Raw genomic sequence first — 20546 nt, forward strand, 5'->3', positions numbered from 1 at the left:
ATCTGAGACAACCAGCACACAGGAATAGGTATACAGGTATAATTATCAATCCGTTATAGTTTTAAAAAACAATCTGACTTTTGTAGCTGAATATTTTATAGATATGACAGTTTGATTTCTCAAATCTAAGATCTTTGGACAAATCAAAACTTTTCTCTAAGTTTAATATTTTATCTGTAACCTCTTTTATAAGATTTACTTTTATTTAGATTTTTGCAGGCACTAAGAGACTCTAAAAAATCTTTCTTCAAAATCACTGAAGTCCTCAAAGTGAATACTAAATCACTAAGGGTGGTAGTATGTTCAAAGTACTTTCTATTTTCAAATCTGTAAATTTTAGTAGTTTAGATGTGTATGATGTTGTAGTCAAGATATTCTCCTTGAAATTTTATGGTAGAGTTTTATCATTAATTTGATAAAGTGAAGAGATGAATAGTAGGCACGTTAGACTTCATGATGACGAGGTCTCAAGAATGGGATCAGTGGCTTCGTAATGGAGGAATGAAGGCACTTTTGCTAGTTCTGCTACATTGAAGTGCAGCACAGCATGCCAACACTGAAAGGCAGCTTAAGGCTTCTCTAATGCAAATTCTTTATTCATCTTAATTTTTGACTTCACAGCTCATCAGTAATAACTCATACATTTGTGCTATATATAAATCACTCAGATTAAAACTAGTAAGTTTTTAGAGGCAGGGATGGAATAAGATAGGAAACATAAAAACCTATTAAACTTCTAAAAGGAAAAGGAAAAGTTTCATGTCATCAGTCTGTCTTATAATTCTGTGAATATGCAATAAACGCACAGGCAAATGAAAAATAGTTAAATGTGACTGTGCTAATCAAAAAGGTTTCTGTCCAGGAATGGAAGTGGGTAATTAGAAAGACAACACATAGAATGAGAAAAGTATTCTCACATACATATATAATAAGCTTTCCCAATAAAGACCTCTTAAATTTTAATATCAGAAAAATTAGGAAGGGAAAAGTGCAAAGTAAATGGAAATTTTCTTAAAATGAAGAACAGATACTCGACAGTCATATCAAAATATCTGCAATATCAGCAAATTTTTCACAGAAATGAAAATCAAACCTACAATGACTTATCACCTGGTACCTATTAGTAACAAAGACACAATTAGTACCCAAGACACAATTCACATATCAAATGATGCCCAAGAAGGAGGAAGAGCAAAGAATGGACTCTTGGATCCTCCATAGAAAGGGGGAAAATATCCACAGAAGGAGATACAAAGACAAAAGGTTGAGCAGAGTCTGAGGGAAAGACCATTCAGAGACTATCCCACCCAGGGATGCATTCTATATACACTTACAAAATCCAGACACTATTGTAGATGCAGACAAGTGCTTGCTGACCAGAGCCTGATATAGTTATCACCTGGGAGTCTATCCTAGAACATGACAAATACAGAGGGGGACACTTTCAGTAAGCCATTGAACTGAGCACAGGGTCCCCAGTGGAGGAGCTAGAGAAAGGACCCAAACAGCTGAAGGGGTTTGCAGCACCACAGGCGGAACAACAGTATGAGTCACCTAGTGACTCTACTCCCAGAGCTCCCCGGGTCAAAACCATCAACCAAAATGTATTCATGGAGCTACCCATGGCTCTAGACACATTGGCAGCAGAGGATGGTCTTGTTACACACCAAAGGGAGGAGAAGCCGTTGGTCCTAGAAATACTTGATGCTGTAGTGTAGAGGAATACCAGAAATGGAGGAGGGTTGATTGGGGAAGGGGAGATGACTTATGGGATTCTCAGGGGAGGGGGGAACCAGGAAAGGAGACAACATTTGAAATGTAAATAAAGAATATATCTAATAAAAATAAATAAATAAACAAAAACAAAATACCTGCAGTATCAGCCAATTTTTCACAGAAATGAAAATCAAGCCTACAAGATGACTTATCACCTAGTACCTACTAGTAACAAAGCATAGGCTTGTAAGTATTGACACACTTGTGGTAAGTTAGAACTCTTTTATATTGTTGGTGAAAAAGCAACATTATGCCAAAGACTTTCCCTTCAATATTTCTAACAGTATTAGAGCTCATTAAAAAAAATAAAAATAAACTGTTTCTTAAGATGACTAGCCTATATGTCATCAAATGATGACTGGTATCCAACCCAATTCAGGCTTTAAATGGGATGAAAATCTAGTTATATGGAACAACGTGTAGGAACCTTGAGGATACCATGCTAAATGAAATAAATATGCCATAGGAAAGCAAATGCTACATACTTTCATCTAGGTTCCAATAAACTCAGTGATGCATAGAGTAGAATGATAATTGGCAGTAGCCAGGTAAAGGCTGAAGAGAGGGGTTGGCATTAAACCAGTACAAAGTTTAATGTTGCAAGATGATTAATTCCCAGTAAATCTCTTTTATTTCATATGTTCATGTTCATTATACATTACATAAAATTTGCTGAAGAAAATTTCATATCAAGGGGTGAAAGGATGTATAAATAGATGAGAAATGAATATCAAGACCCCTGGAGTATCTAACTACCCTGGCGTTTTCATTAAGCTTCTATATAAACTATGTGGAATATGTCTATCAACAAACTTCTTTTCTCTAAATAGTTTCATATCCCCTATGGAAATAGAAGCAGTCTTTACAAGCCTTCTGAACAATAAAAGCCCAGGGCCAGATGATTTTAGTGCAGAATTCTTCAAAGTATAGCTAATGCTAACACTCCTCAAACTGTTCCATAAAATAGAAACAGAAGGAACACAACCGAATTTATTCTGTGAAGCCACAAATACTCTGATACTTAACCACACAAAGACCCTAAAAGAAAGAGAACTTCAGACCAATTTTGTTTATGAATATTGATGCAAAAATACACAATAAAATTCTCACAAACTGAATCCAAGAATACATCAAAACCATCATTAACCATAATCAAATAAACTTCATTCCAGGGATGCTGGGATAGTTTGATATAAGAATATCTATTAACGTAATCCATTATATAAACAAACTCAAAGGGAAAATCACATGATCATCTCACTAGATGCTAAAAAATCCTTTGACAATATACAACACCTCTTCATGTTAAATGTATTGGAGAGATCAGGAATTCAAGAGCCATACCTAAATATAATAAAAGTCATTAAGAGCAAACCAACTACCATTATTAACCTAAATGGAGAGATACTTGAAGCAATTTCACTAAAATCAGGTACAAGGCAAGGCTGCCTACTCTCTCCCTATCTATTCAATATAGTACTCAAAGTTCTAGCAAGAGCAATAAACCAACAAATTGAGACTAGGGATATGAAATTGGAAAAGAAATCAAGGTATCACTAATTGTAGATGATATGCTCATATACACAAGCGACCTTCAAAATTCTATCAGAGAACTTTTACAGCTGATAAACAACTTTAGCAATGTGGATGGATAAAAAAATTAACTTACACATCGATAGCCTTCCTTTATAAAAATGATAGACAGGCTAAGAAAGAAAATAGGGAAACAACACCCTTCACAATAGTTACAAGTAATATAAAATATCTTGGGGGTAACTAACCGAACAAGTAAAATATCTGTATGGCAAGAACGTCATGCTTCTACAGAAAGAAATCATAGAATACCATTCAGAAAAATGGAAAGATCTCCTATGCTCATGGGTTGGTAGGATAGACATAGTAAAAATGGCCATCTATCCCAAAACCAATATACAGATTTAACACAATCCCCATAAAAATTCCAACACAGTTATTCACAGACATGGAAAGAGAAATTCTCAATATCATGTGGAAAAATAAAACCTCCAGGGTAGCCAATAAAATTATCAACAATAAAAGAACTTCTGGAGAAATCACCATCCCTGACTTCAAGATGTACTACTGAGCAATAGTGATAAAACAAACAAACAAACAAACCAAAGGGTATTAGTACAGAGTACAAATAAACCCACACACTTATGGTCACATGATCTTTGACAAAGAAGGCATAAACATACAGTGGATAAAAGAAAGTATCTTCAACAAATGGGGCTGGCCTAAGTGGCAGTCTGCATGTTGAAAAATGAAAATAGATCCATATCTATCAGCTGGCACAAAGCTCATGTCCAAGTGGATCAAGGACCTCAACATAAAACCAGATACATGGAAAGGAATACAAGAGAAAGTAGGAAAGAGCCTTGAACTCAGTGACCCAGGGGAAAATGTTCTGAACAGAATCCAATGGCTCAGGCTCTCAGATCAATAATAGATAAATGATACCTCTTGAAACCAAAAAGCTTCTAGAAGGCAGAAGACACTGTCAATAGGACAAATCAGCAACCTACAGATTGGGAGAATAATTTTCACTAACCTCATAAACAATAGAGATAAAGAACTCAAGAAATTGACTTCCCAAAACCAAATAACCCAATTCAGAAATGTGGTACAGAGTGAAACAGAGAATTCACAAGAATCTTGACTGGCCAAGAAGAACTTAAAGAAATATTCAAAGTCCTTAGTGATCAGGAAAATGCAAGTCAAAATGACTCTGAGATTCCATCTTACATCAGTTAGAAGATCTAAGATCAAAAATGACCTCAAGTGACAGACATGCTGGTGAGGATGTGGAGAAAAAGGAACACTCCTCTACTGCTGGTGAAATTTCAAACTGATCCAAACATTCTGGAAATCAATCTGATTGTTCCTCAGAAAATTGCAAATAGATCTACCTGAAGACTCAGCTATGTGGAAAAAAAAAGACGGGGGCAGGGCAGCATCTGGGTCAGCATAGGAGAAAACTGTAGGACAAAACTCACATAGGGAGAACACTGGTGGGTAACGCCCATATAAGGGAGGGCTGGCTAGGAGAGCACTGGACTGGGTTAGGGACTGCAGGTGCCTGAGTACCCATAAAGCTGGAGACTGCCTGTCTAGTAGGAAGGGGAGTCCTTGCTCAAAACACAGTGCCATTCTGGCATGGGCCTCCCAGGTACCTGTAGAGGAAGCTTGACTGAGAAGAGGCTTGGTCCTTTCTTGGTGGCTGGAAACTTTGAGGCCTGCTCCTTGATCATACATGGCAGGTTTTGATAAGAAGAGACAGTTTATAGTTTCGTTGCTTTATTGTAGGAAAGTAGAAAGAGAAAAGGAGATAGAGATGTAAAGAGAGGAGAAGAGAGATGAGACAGGCCATGACCACGTGGAAAGAGGGGAAGAATGGAGAGAGAGGGGGAACAGAGATAAGAACAAGAATGAGAGAGATAGGGGAAAGAGAGAGCAGAAAGGTGCAAGAGAGAGCGAGGAGGTGCAAGAAGCCATCCTTTATAGTAGGCTGGGTTACCAGGCAACAGCCAGGTAACTGTGGGATGGGGAAAGCCTGGCTGTAGCCAGGTGACTGTAGGGGTGGAGTACAGCCATAACTCTAGAAGCCTGGGCCTTGGCCATATATGACTGATGGCCACAGGATTATGGAGTTGAGGAGTCAGTAGTCTGGGATCATGGTTCATGGGTTCCATCCCTTGTAGAATGTTCTACTGGGTTTCTGGAGTAAGCCTTGCTCAATCATGCTGCAGACTTCCTTACTTGGTCCCACACAGATATATTACTCTTTGGCATATACCCAAAAGATATCCCACCATACCACAAGGACACAGGTTCCATTTTGTTCATAGGAGCCTTTTTTGCAATTGGTAGAAGCTAGAAACAGCCCTAGATGCCCCCCAACTGAAGAATGGATACAGAAAATGTGGTTCATTTACACAATGGAATACTATTCTATTATTAAGAATGAGGACATCATGAGTTCTGCAGGCAAATAGATAAACTAGAAAATATAATCCTGAGTGAGATAACCCAGGCCCCAAAGGACATGAATGGTATTTACTCACTAGTAAGTGGGCATTAGTCAAAAATACAGTATACCTAGGGCATAGCTCACATACGGTAAGAAGTTTAACAAGCAGACAGGCCCAAATGAGGATGCTTCAATCGCAGGTAGAAGGGGGTAAGACAATAATCATAATCCCTGGAGGCAGAGGAAGAGAGGGACCAGGGTGCAGGATCAGACGGAAAGGGGAAAAGGGGAGAGGGGATCAGGTATGGATTTGGGGACAGGAGAAAAGCCCAGAGGGGCAGCAGAACGAATGCAAGTATGCAGCCTGGTGGGTGGAGGTAGGGAGACAAAAATAGAGAAGAGAATGAAGGAAAGACAGCCCAGTGACTCAACTTGGGATCATCAAAGTGTGTGTGTGTATGTATGTGTGTGTGTGTGTGTGTGTGTGTATGTGTGTGTGTGTGTGTGTGTGTGTGTGTGTATATGTGAGTGTGTGTGTGTGTGTGTGTGTGTGTGTGTGTGTGGTGTGGTATGTGGTGGGGGGAGGTTGTCACCAAGGCCAGACAGTATTACTGCTGCTATAAAGTGCTTCCAGATAGGAGTCTAGCATGGTTGTCCTCTGAAAGGACCAATCAGCAGTTGACTAAGACAAAGACATATACTTACACCCAACCATTAAACTGAAGTCTGAGACACCTATGGTCTAATTAGGGGAAGGATTAAAGAAGCTGAAAGGGAGGGCGACTCCCATAGGAAGACCAACATTCTCAAATAATCCGGACCCCATGGAGCTCTCAGAAACTGAGTCATCAAGCATGCAGCATAAACAGGCTGGTCTGAGGTCCACTAACACATATATAGGTGAAGTCTGCCTGGTCTGGCCTCTCAGACTTTCCTAACCCTGGAGAGACTTGAGGCCCCAGGGAGAGGAGAGGCATGGTGTGTATGTGTGGGAGCATCCTCTCAAAGACAGGGGTAAGGAGAAATGGGGTGAGGAACTGTGGAAGAGGTTATCAGGACAGGGACAATGGATGGATTCATATATATATATATATATATGAATATATATATATATGTGTGTGTGTGTGTGTGTGTGTGTGTGTGTGTAAATTAAAAAGAAGAAAAGTATTAATGTGAATTTCACTATATTGAATTTATTGGCAGGTAGCTTGTGTTTGTTATGGGGGTGGGCACTAAGGTTGAGGGAAGGGTAGGTTCAGAAGATGAGCATTTACCCACATGGTAAATGTGGATTATCTACAGTGTAAAATACATATCTGTGATAGATTTCACTCGTATCTGGTATTCCCACATTCATCTACACAGAATATAGCTTTTTTCTATGATTCATAGACTCACGTAGATGATGTATTTAATATTTGGTAATGATGATTGTGTATAAATTTGAGTTTGTAGCTTTTAATTTCAAGTTTATGTGAAATGAAAGGAGCATATCTTGAAATATGAATGTTTAGAGAATGCAGGCAATCTATTCCTTATTTAATCAAAGTAATAATTTGCATTGTCACATAACCAGCATAGTTTATTTTTCTATATTAGAATTTAACAACAAAATAACATGCCTTCACTGTATTTTAAAGGTGAACATGCAAATGTTAGCTGAAAAATATTGTAAATAAGCATAGGAGACTAATCACTCTATGTCCCCACTTTTTCTTATCCTTTTTACCTCTGTCACAGGGCAGATATTAGCATCTGAGGACCATTACCTCTAATGTGTAAACACAAGTATGATGTATTTTATATTATTATGTATTCTATTTTGTAATTTAAGTGTATATTGCATACCATGGACCATATATCAATTCTGCCACATATTTGAAGAGCAAGTATGAAAGACTTTTGCCCTGCCTTCCGTGTCTCTCAGAGCATGTATATCTACAACTTTTAAGTATAGAATTATTAGCAATGTGCGAGGCATACCTGTGACCCCCTTCCTAAAACAAATATTGTCCTTAAAGGTATGCAAGCAAGACCTTTGAGTTTTTACAATATGATTCTTAATATTCTTATCAAGAGTATTCTTATTCTTTTTTATATTAATTTTTATCATATCTTTTTATTGGATATATTTTTATTTATATTTCAAATGATTTCCCCTTTTCAGGCTCCCCATTCCCCGAAAGACACATAAGCTCCCTTCCATTCCTCTGTACTCCTATCCACCCCTTCCCACTTTCCTGTTCTGGTTTTGCCCTATACTGCTACACTGAGTCTTTCCAGAACCAGGGACCACTCCTCCATTCTTCTTGTACCTCATTTTATGTGTGGATTATGTTTTGGGTATTCCAATTTTCTAGGCTAATATCCACTTATTAGTGAGTGCATACCATGATTGATGTTTTGAGACTGGGTTGCCTCACTTAGTGTGATGTTCTCCAACTCCATCCATTTGTCTAAGAATTTCATGAATTCATTGTTTCTAATGGCTGAATAGTACTCCATTGTATATATATATATATATATAAATATATATATAATTTTTTGCATCCATTCTTCCATTGAGGGATGCCTGGGTTCATTCCAGCTTCTGGCTATTATAAATAGGGCTTCTATGAACATAGTGGAGCATGTATCCTAATTACGTGCTGGGGAATCCTCTGTGTATATGCCCAGGAGTGGTATACCAGGATCTTCTGGAAGTGAGGTGCCCAGTTTTCTGAGGAACGGCCAGACTAATTTCCAGAGTGGTTGTACCAGTTAGCAACCCCACCAGCAGTGGAGGAGTGTTCCTCTTTCTTCACATCCTCACCAACACCTGCTGTCTCCTGAATTTTTAATCTTAGCCATTCTGACTGGTGTAAGGTGAAATCTCAGGGTTGTCTTGATTTGCATTTCCCTAATGACTACTGAAGTTGAGCATTTTTTAAGTTGCTTCTCAGCCATCTGAAGTCAGAATGGCTAAGATTAAAACCTCAGGAGACAGCAGGTGTTGGCGAGGATGTGGAGAAAGAGGAACACTTTCTCCACAGTGTTCCTCTTTAGGTGGAGTTGCAAACTGATACAACCACTCTGGAAATTAGTTTGGCGGTTCCTCAGAAAACTGGGCAAGACACTTCCAGAGGACCCTGCTATACCACTCCTGGGAATATACCAGAGGATTTCCCAGCATGCAATAAGGACACGTTCTCCACTATGTTCATAGCAGCCTTTTTTATAATAGCCAGAAGCTGGAAAGAACCCAGATGTCCCTCAAGGGAGGAATGGATCCAGAAAATGTGGTATATTTACACAATGGAATACTACTCAGCAATTAAAAACAATGAATTCATGAAATTCCCAGGCAAATGGTTGTAACTGAAAGATTTACAACTTAAAGGGCCAGTAAATATCTTCAACAAAATTATAGAAGAAAACTTCCCTAACCTAAAGAGATGTCCATGAACATATAAGAAGCCTGCAGAACTCCAAACCAACTGGACCAGAACATAAATTCCTCCTGTCACATAATAATCAAAACACCAAATTCACTAAACAACAAAAGAATATTAAAAGCAGTAAGGGAAAAAAGGGCAAGTAACATATAAAGGCAGACCTATCAGAATTACACGAGACTTCTCACCAGAGACAATGAAAGCTAGAAGATCTTGGGCAGATCTCATACAGACCCTAAGAGAACACAGATGCCAGCCCAGACTACTATATCCAGCAAAACTCTCAATCAGTATGGATGGAGAAACCAAGGTATTCCATGATAAAAAACCAAATATACACAATATCTTCCAACAAATCCAGCCCTATAAAAGATAATAGATGGAAAACACCAACACTAGGAGGGAAACTACACCCTAGAAAAAGCAAGAAAGTAATCTTCCAGCAAACCCAAAAGAAGATAACCACACAGACATGAAAGTAACATCAAAAATTACAGGAAGCAACAATCACTATTCATTAATATCTCTTAATATCAATGGACTCATTTCCCTCATAAAAAGACATAGACTAACAGAAATATTTTTCTTATAAATCTTCAATTTATCACAAAATGTTTTTAATTTCACTTTCAATTAATTTAGAAAGGTTTTTATGCCTACCATTTTATCTGTATAATTTTTCCATTAAATAGTCAATTTTAACATGTTTTACTATTTATTTCTTGAATTTTATCAGAAATATTTTCCATGTAAATGTTCAATTTTACATTGAAATATTTATAATTCCACTTTCAATCAACTTAGAATTATTTTTATGCCTACCATTTTATCTGTATAATCTTCTATGATAATCTTCAATTTTAACATGTTTTTTATATATTTCAATTTTATCAGAAGTATTTTCCATGGAAATCTTCAACTTTAACATAAAATGTTTAAAATTCCACTTGCAATCAACTTAGTAATACTTTTATGCCTGCCATTATTATATCTATATAAAATGTTTGATCATAATCTTCAATTTTAACCTGTTTTTCTATATTTTTCTGCAATTTGATCAGAAATGTTTTCCACATAAATCTTCATTTCTACCATAAAATGTTTCTACTTCCTTTTTCAATTAATTTAGCAATGTTTTTATGTCTACTACTTTACTCTTCATTTTTCCATGAAAATTGTCAATTTTAAGGTGTTTCTATATATCTCTTCTATTTTATCAGAAATATTTTCCATTTAAATCTTCAATTTTATCACAAAATGTTTTTACTTCCTTTTTCAATAAAAGAACATGCTTTCAAAAAAACTTACAATGTTTGGGTTGGTCTATATATTCAATGGCTAACAGGTTGAACATATGTAAAATAATGCTATTCTATATTTCTTTCAGAATGTAATTATTGGAAAATATGTTTATAATCTTTTATTTGTTTAACTGAGACTTTTAAAATAGCAAAGAATAATTGTTTTTAATGCAGCTGATATTTGTACAGAACAAAATTATTCAATTTTTATTGTTCTATCTATAAGCATATTTGAATTTATTTATTATCAATTTACTTTGTGGTTTATATTCACTGTTTGTGCTTTATTAGTGGTTAATGAATTTTGATTTTCTTCCATAGTAGGGTAGAAATTGTGCTGCTTAGTTTTTATCCACTCGATGAAAGAAGGATTTCCCTATGTAACGAAAGCTCAGTTAATCAAATTCCTCCATTAGATTGGCCTATTGATATGTCTGCAAAGCATTTTCATGATTTATGATCAATGTGGGTGGTACTTCTGGCAGGTTGTTCTGGGTTATATGGGATGACAGGGTGAGAAAGCCACCTGGAAAAATTCACTAAGCAATGCTCCTCTATGGTTGCTGCTTTATTTGCTGCCTCTTGGTTCCTGCCTTAACTATCCTGCGTGATGAACTGTAACCATAAGCCTAGGAAAACTTTTCTGCCCCATCTTGCTTTGGTGAGTATTTTGTCATAGCAACAGAGAAGTAAACTAAAACAGATGCAATGCACATGAAACAAACACGCAGAAGGGGAATTCTGTGCATGTTTAGCTTAATAATTCCTTTTAACAAGAAATGCATTTGAAAGACTTTAACTCTATTTCCCTTTACCTTTTTACAGAAATCATGAATCAATTAATCTATTAATGAAATAATTCTTGTTTCTTTCAGAGATTTTTTTATTCGATGTATTCTTTATTTACATTTCAAGTGATATGCCTTTTCCTGGATCCCCCCTCCTCGAAAATACCATAAACCCTCTTACCCACCTCTGTTCTTCAATCACCCCCTTCCTGTTTCCCTGTCCTAGTATTCCCCTACACTGCTGCATTGAGCCTTTCCAGGCCAGGGGTCTTTCCTTCCTTCTTCCTGGGATTCATTTGATATGTGAATTGTTTCTTGGGTATTCCGAGCTTCTGAACTAATATCTGCTTATCAGTGACTGCATACCATGTGTGTTCCTTTCCACTATGGAATACTACTCGGCTATTAATAACAATAAATTCATGAAATTCTTAAGCAAATGGGTGGAATTGGAGAATGTCATCCTGAGTGAGGCGACCCAATCACGAGAGGGATTTTTGTAATAGCAAAGAATGATATCAAACTTACTATGTAGCTCAGTCCAGTCTCAAATATGTAATTCCCCTATATCAGTGCTCCCAATGAAGGCGTTATAGGTATTGAACTAAGTGGTATATTAATATGTTTAATATTATTATTGAAATGGCAATTCCCTTAAGTGAATATTTATATAGATTTCCTTAGAAGATCATCATGGTTTGATTCTTGGCTATCTCTCTGCCCTAATTGCTTATCAAATATTTTCTTTCTTTTGTGTCACCTTTGCTGTGTTTATTCACAGACTCTTATATTTCCTTTTAAGTGTGTTCATTCATTTTCTACTTTGCAAAATATGTTTGAGCTGAAAATTAAGATGGAGAATTATTTTTTCTAACTACAAATTGTATAATTTATTTTTCATTTTAAATGAGTTTGTGTTGCTGATAATCTTCTGGACTTTCAAGTGTATCTTATATGATTTGGCATTCTGAAATTGTACTGAGAGATATCTCAGCTTATTATTATTATTATTAAATTGTTTGTTGATTTCTAGTGAGGTATGTTTATTTTATAATATTCATTTGACGAGTCAGTTATAGAAAAGTCTAGTTTATCTGTCACCAACTGTTCCTTTGGCACATGCAGCTGTTCTATTAAGCCTCATGCTGTTCCTCAGGCTCCTCTGTATTCTTTTCATTCATTTCTTCCTCTGCTCTATGCTGGACTGAAGACTCCATCTTCAGATCTGCCTTACAGAAAACATTTTCTTTATCCACTGACTTTGAACAATGTTATAATTTGATTCGTTTACAGTTGAAAATAATAATCTTTCTGTCCTTTTTTTTTTCATTTATTTTGAAGCCCCACCTTCCTTCTTTGTAGCTGTCTTGTGCACTCCTTTATATATTTCTGTTCCGACCTGGTCTGGTCTATTAGTTTGATATATACTCATCACGCTGGCACTCTGCTGAATTATTCCTCTCTGAATTGCTTATTGCCATAGCAATTTTAGGAGGATATTTGTTGATTCTGGATCTTTAGGTGGAATTTTCCAAATAGGCTTTTAAAACTTCATAGTATCTGACATAAACTTAACTGTAAAAGTATTTTCTTTTAATTTTATGTATCAATTCATACAGTAACAGTATTTTAAAACCCTCTCCTTTTGATTAGGTTCTAGGTATACTGATAGAGACCATGTCTTTTGTATATAAGTATTATAAACTATTTATTTCTTAAGTACAAAGTTTTTGATGGCTCAAACATATATTTTTGTATTCAATAATTCATGTCTGAGTTTTTATGTTTCTTTTTTGAAAAAATCTTTACTTTTTCACAGGGCATTTTTGTAACAAAATTTACCAGTGAATTTTATTTCCTATGATTTATTGCCTGTAGTTAATGTATATAAATATTTTAAATTTAAACTCACTTTTTAATTTCATTTATAATTTCTATATTTTTAGTATATAACTATCAAACCATTCATGAACCATTATCACAATTTAAATTTAAATACACCATTATTTCATTAATACCAAAAGGCATGCCTATATTTAATATTCTTTGGCTTTTATACTCTTCATGGATTTAAGGCTCTTTACTTTTCTATGTAAACCTTAATTTAATTTAATCTCATTTTTAAAAATGGAATTAAATGCAGAAGTGTACTTATTTATATTTAAATATTATGCCTAGAGAATAACAAACATTTAGAAGATCTTATAAGTGCCACAGGACATTGATACTGCTTTTCTTGAGATCCATGACTTTTGGTGAATTTTTCTAGATTCTAAACTGAAAAAAATGCATTAAGAAGCAGAGAAATCAAGCATTTAAGATACTAATTTTGTTTCAAGGTGAAGTGTGATTGCAGTAAAGAGGACTAGGTCTGCTGTGGGAAGCTTGGTGTAGCAGCTGTTGCTTCCTAAGAATGAATATGAAGGAGGTAAATGCATTTTTCTATGAGGAATATGGAAGCAGAGACTAAGGAGAAACACTGAGTGTAGGAATTAGTTTGGGGCAAGAAGTAAAGTATTAAGAGCCTTATGTTTTATAACTTGTTTATCATATCTGCTGACTGAAATGTAAAGTTATATTCATTTTATGGGATGCAGCATAGAAGAAAATAAAATTTTAATATGTAAAGTAATAATGACAAAATAATAAAAATAGAAAGTAAGGTAACAAGTAGTAAATAAGTATTTAAGTATACACAAACACTATATAGAAAACAGGTTTATCGAACCCTATTGTGTTTTTTAAAGCAAACATGATTGCCATCACACTTGTTCTCACAAATTTTCTTTATAAATGGACTGCCAACATATTCTTTTTATTTATTATGAGTTAAGAAAATTATTGCTTATAGAGATACATCACTTGCTCACTTGCTGAAAACCATTGATTTCAAATGAAATCAAATGACAGAACAAGAACTAATGAGTAGTCTCAAACACTGACGACTAGTTCTCTTGAAAATTTTTCTTTATTTTTCTGAGGTTTTTTTTTTGTCTTATATACTTCACAGTAAGCTAACTATATTCATCACTATTAGGTGTCAATTCATAAATAGTATTTTTCCTACTTCAGTAAGAATAGAAGAATTGTATAAAGATAGAAAAATATTCAAAACAAGCAGACATTATTTTCAAGGTCATGTAATTTCAAGGATCCATAACTAATATTAACAAAAGCAACTGATAGTCACTGACTGCTCAAGAAAACTTCCGTAACTATGTTAAAAATTGTGACAAAATTAATTTTTACCTTCTAATGGCATCTGTAGATGAAGGACCTGCTCACTTTAAAATCAGATATTAAAAAGAGATATTTAGACTCCATGTTCACTAAAGCAGTGCTCACAATAGCTACATATGGAAACAATAAGTGACCATCTACTCCGGAGAGGATTAAAAACTGTGTTTCACAAACAGCAAAATGCTATTGAATTGTATGTTCAATATTGTATTGAGTTGTGGAATCTGTTCTTTCATGGTTGGCAATCATGGTGCTAAACAAGTGAATAAGTCCTAAAAGCAGAAATACAAGTATCACATGATTTTGTTCATATGTTGAATATGAAAACTCTACCTCAGACCTGAGCCAAAAGAGCTCATGGTAGAACACTTATTTGGTATGAACAAAGAGCTGGGGTTTATCCATGAATCTACAGAAAAAAATTAACAAGCTAATAAAAAACAAAATAAATATTAAATACCCCAAATTAGCAGAATGACCTGTTAAGATTGAGGGTAGAATGCTAGTTAATTAGAGCTGATAAAAAAGTAGAAAAGTTGCTATTGACTACAAAGTAAGAGTCAGTTAGGAACAGAGTGAGTCTACATGACAACACTACAGTGTATACTTCTTTAAAACCAGAAGAAATAATATTGAAAGCTTTGCCCTTATTTAGTTTGAAAAAACTGATATGTATTCCTGATTCATAATTGTAAGCTAAGGGCATTCGGCATTCAAAGAATATTTTGTACTCTTGAATGTGCATAGCTTCTATGTTTTAATATGCTAGTTAAATAAAATAAAATAAAATAATACTTCTTTTTTTAGTATAACTATTCACTTTCTGTTTGGATTTGAGGTCTTCTCCACAGGAGGGTCAAAGACTCATGGCTCCAGATATCACAGTCCCTAAGGTAAAACCTACAATTGCTATTTTGCTAAATGGCCATGCTGTCAAATTTCTTTCTACATACTTATGCTTATATCTATATTTTTTTTTTGCTGCTTGCAACACAGTTCTGAAAAGCCCTTCCTTCAGTGGGCAATAGTTAAAGGGGAGAAGCTTAAATACTCAGTGTTCTGAGAATAAAAGATTGAATGCTCAGCCCTAAAACTGACTGCAATATTAAACCCTCCATGACCTAAGGGAACCATAGGCTAAGGGAATTTCACAGAAGAGACAGAAAAAGAAAGTTAAACCGAAAGATGGAGAATAGTGATGTTAAATGCTGTCTTCTGCACATAAGATGATCATCATCCTCACAACTTCATGGTGAGTGTGTTTACTTGCACAAGGCCTGCATAAACTTGATTCAGCCAAAATTCCAGCATACATGGTGTAGATGATCTTCAAGTCCTGCACCTTACTGAGAGCTCTTGGCAGAGAATAGTTCCTAGGAGATGGGAGGACCATTCTTCTTTAAGTGACCATTAGCTTGAGTAGACTCCCTCATGCTCATCTACATATGGGCATCAAAAACTAGACTTAATAAGTAAGTTAAAAGGACATGAAATTGAGAGGGGAACACTGCTGGGAGTATATGAGGAAGTTGTACAGGAACAACTTGGCAGTGGGATATAGTATTTCATTGTATATGTGTTTGAAATTCTCAAATATAAAGATTTTAATAGGTAATGCACACTTTGTCATTAATTTTGTGTATATGCTGTGTGATGCATATGTATATTTGTTTTTACATGTGTATGTGCACATGAGTGCTAACATGTGTGCATTACATGCATTTGTAGAGGCCATAGGTGGTAATAGCCTTCACTTTATTTTCTGAATTGGTATCTCTCACTAAGACAAGGCCACTCATACTTGATTAGTCTACTTCTCCAGCTTAGGAACTTGCAAGGGGTGTTTGGTGGTGAGCGCATGCCTCTCCTTATTTGTGTCCTGTGTCTTTACTTCATGAGCTAAAATTACAGCTAGATGTGTTCATTTTAGACCATAAACCTCAACATTAACATTCCTCTTTTTGTTTGGGCTTATTTGAGTTTTATGAAATTCTTGCAATTTGAGAGGTCACTCCTTCAAGAACAATTTCCATGCAATTTTCAACTCACTTCTACAGAAATTACTTCAGTATAGCTGAGCATCCAAAGCGAATTTGAAATTCATATCTAATAACCCCTTTCTCTGCTTTCAGTAAACATGATGGAAATTAATTTTCAGGCAACTGAGCTATTTAAGGAAACAAACCTGTTAAATATAGCAAGTAGAATGATGTTAGGATTGAGATTAAGAATTCTCCTTTGCACATTTACATGAAACAGGGCCTTCCAGTCAGCTTTCCAATTAGACCACACTGAAAGCCAGTGGTTTGTGGAGGGCTGTCAGCACAATTAGCATTTATATTTGCAAAGCCATCCAGGCCCCACTAACAGTGCCAGCATCTTTTAAGATAAACCTGGTAGTCAGTTTGTGCTAAAAATAGTTAACTAAAGAAGAGCAATTTCTCTTTCTGACATGCAGTGAAGTACCTTCTAATACAAGGTGATGGGTTTTTGGCAGTGAGAATGGTTAAGAAAAAAATGTTTCATAGTGAGGATCTATTTTATTCAGGGTCAGCAAGTGGGAGAAAATAATAGAGGTTATTACAAAGCAGAGAGAGTGAGGCATTCTGGTAGAATTTGACTCTACCAAATGACCTCGGATTTTAGTTCCAGCTCTGTCAATTACTAGGTAAATAAGCACATTAAAACATATATATCAATTCCCCTTATCAAATGAGGCACAAAAAACCCTATCGTGTTATGTTATAAAGAAATATCAAAGTAGTACTCACACAATGCATTAGTCATCATTGGCTACTGTACGGTTTACATTCTTCTCTTCTCCCACAATCTCTCTCCTCTTCTTCCTCTCCCTCTTCTCCATCTCCAACTCTGTCTCCTTCTCCCACACTCTTTCTTTTGCTCTGTCTATGTTCCTCTTTTTTTTATTTAACTGTATCTGAAAATTCAAAAAGCCATTTCAATCACATCAAGGAAGCCTTTGTCTTCTACTTTAGACTGGCTTTTAAGTCTCACATATGCTCTACAAACCCAAATGTTTCTTCACTTACCTTTGGTCTTTGCTGAAATTTCCTTTCATGATTATCTACCTTTATTTCGCATGTTTCAGTGAGACATTTTCTATTCCGATGAGTTATTTTGTAATCAATTATTTATGGAGAGCAGATTCATTTATGATTTCTATGGAGTAGATAATTCACATTTTGATTAATGCCACTGCCTCAACTCAAAGACTCCAGAAATCACCCTCCATCTGCCTTTAAATTCTGAAACTTGGGGGATTTTAAAACTGAAATAAACTGCTTTTCAGTTTTCTGTCTGGGTTTCTACATGACAAGAAAGTTAGTGGTTACTGCTCCTTCAATGAGTTAGCGTATTTCATGGCTGGTGAACGTTGAGGAATGCAGTGTAGATTGTGCAAAGACATGGGATAGCTTTTGCCTTGCAAGAATCAGGTCTTACTCTGATCATGTTTCACTGTGTGACTTCTACATGACTTTCCCACTGACGGATAGAAAGAATTTACAAATACAAGCTCCGGACGTGGGGTGGACCAAAGTGATAAAATTGTCTGACAAGGCCCTGGGTTCAACTTCTAGAACTACAAATAAATAAATAAATAATATGGATGTGTTTGTTTTTCATAGCAGTATCATAAAGTCAGAATTTAGATATTTTCATATTTTGAGTGAACAACTAAAGTCTAGAGAGGAATGGCCAAGATTTAAATACAGCCTATTGTTATTATCCCTACATCTTTTTTAAGAACTGGAGTTGACTTTGCTTAAAGTCTTTGGGTTTTATGACCCTTTTGATGAATAGATCTGCATTCAGAAGGAAACTATTATTATGTTGAACCAAGAAACACTGTTTATCAGCTCTTTACATTATCTTCTTTACAAGTACAAGAAACCACCCCAAACCTAGGCAATCAGTACCTCTGAAAGTAAGATTCATGGTCCTCAGTAGTTACTGCCCATCCATTCAAGAGCTTAATTCTTTACTGAAAAGTGGACAAGGGTATAATATTTAAAAGTCATCAGTCATTGGCAATGGATGGCTGCTTGAAGAGAGTGTGTCAGTGTTCATCAAGAATGCATCTCCTGAAAAGTTACCCAGCAGATGACCCTATATATGCACATGTATAGATAGAACTAATTGGATATCTCTCTCTCCCTCTCTCTCTCTCTCTCTCTCTCTCTCTCTCTCTCTCTCTTTCTCGCTCTCTCTCTCATACACACAGAGAGAGAGAGAGAGAGACGGAGAGAGAGACGGAGAGGGAGAAGAGAGAGACAGAGAGCAAAGAGTAAGAGAGAGAGAGAGAGAGAGAGAGAGAGAGAGAGAGAGCATGAAATTATAAAGTTGGTATGGAAAAGTGTTAGGGTATCTAGGGAAAGAATTGGAGGAAATGGAATGAGTGGTTGAATTTATATGCATGTATAAAATTCTCAATAAAAATTTGTATAATATATTTTCACCATAAGTTTTTTAAAGTCCTTAACATTCTTAAACCTTTAAGATCATCCTTCAGCAAGAATTTGGGAAAAGTTTCATATCCTGTGTTCCCCAAAGCACTTATAATCAAAATAAGATATTTTCTGAAGTTCAGACCTAAAAACCATGGGATTAAAAATGTTAAGGAAATGAAATAATTGAACAGCCTTGCTTTTTCATAATCAATGTTCAAAGGTTAATTTGTAAGGTAACCATTAAATAGTTTTATTTTAGAGAGCATAATTATCATAGGAAATAAAGCTCATTCCAGGAGATATTACTTTTTTATTGAGGATTGTATGTTACTATTTTATAGAAACTCTCTTTTTGTGTTTCTTCTCCACTCCTACTCTTGATATTTTGCAAGAAGCAACCATACTGCTTTCTTTTGTAGCTTTGGGAGAGCGCTGTTCAATGTGAGATGATTTTTATTGCCCTATTAAAGGAATGCAATGGTTGGCTGTTCATAATTTACTTTTTATTGTTAACTTTAACCTCCATGGAGAAGCCAACAGTGTTTTTTAGATCCATTCCTCAAAATATTCTGCTCTTCTCCCTCATGAAAGTGAAGAACAATATTACATAATGATCTTTGTCAAATTGTGTCACTTGGAGGTGCTCCATGTTTTCTTTGCTTACTGGTTTTGAAATTGAGAATAATGATCTCAAAGCTACTCTGAGAATTAAAGTGATTAGATGTAAATTGCTGCATATTTATTCAAAACACAAGTCAATGTTTTAGTATTATTAACTCCTCTCTAGTTTTTCTGTTTTAAGGACTGATTGAGATTTACACATATTTCCTAGAATATGATTTATACAAATTTTGGATTTGAAAACTGGATGAGTACATTTATTGAATTTCTTTGTCACCAAGTCAAGTTACAGTTTTATCTGTTAGCTACTATACATTTTACTCTCCTATGCACTCAAGAAAATAATAGCCCTGTGAATTCACATAATAGATACCTAAATTCAAGGAGCTAAGAATATTGTTGAAGTAGAGTCCTACTTTTTGCCATCTACTTTCTCTCCTTATATAGAAGAATGTTGAGGAATAAGAGCTGCATATTCAGAATATGTCAAATGCTTGGTATTGATTACAATAATTAGCAGGGTTTGCATGAAGGACAGGATTGATGGTTGTTGTACTAAAGGTTGTATTTAGGTACAAAGGACTGGGAGAGTTCCAGATTGAAAAAAAATGACATCTACTAGAGAGATGGACAAAATCCATGAATGACAGATGTACAGACACTGAGCAGATTAAAGGTGACTAAAACTTATGCCTAAGATACATGTAGTCAATGAATTGATGAGATTAAACCTTGAAAGTTAAGTTAAATGGTTAAGATTCTACTTAGAGAAATCATATCTCCTTCAGCCTTAACATGCTATTGGCTTTTTAAATTTTTTCATTAATTCTTCTTTCATATAATATGTCCCAACCACAGCTCACCTGATTACCATTCTTCTTAGTCCACTAACCTGGCTTTTTAAGCACTTGAACTTCAAATATGGTCCT

This window comes from Apodemus sylvaticus, chromosome 5, assembly GCF_947179515.1.
Source record: "Apodemus sylvaticus chromosome 5, mApoSyl1.1, whole genome shotgun sequence".
In the NCBI taxonomy this organism is placed as follows: Eukaryota; Metazoa; Chordata; class Mammalia; order Rodentia; family Muridae; genus Apodemus; species Apodemus sylvaticus.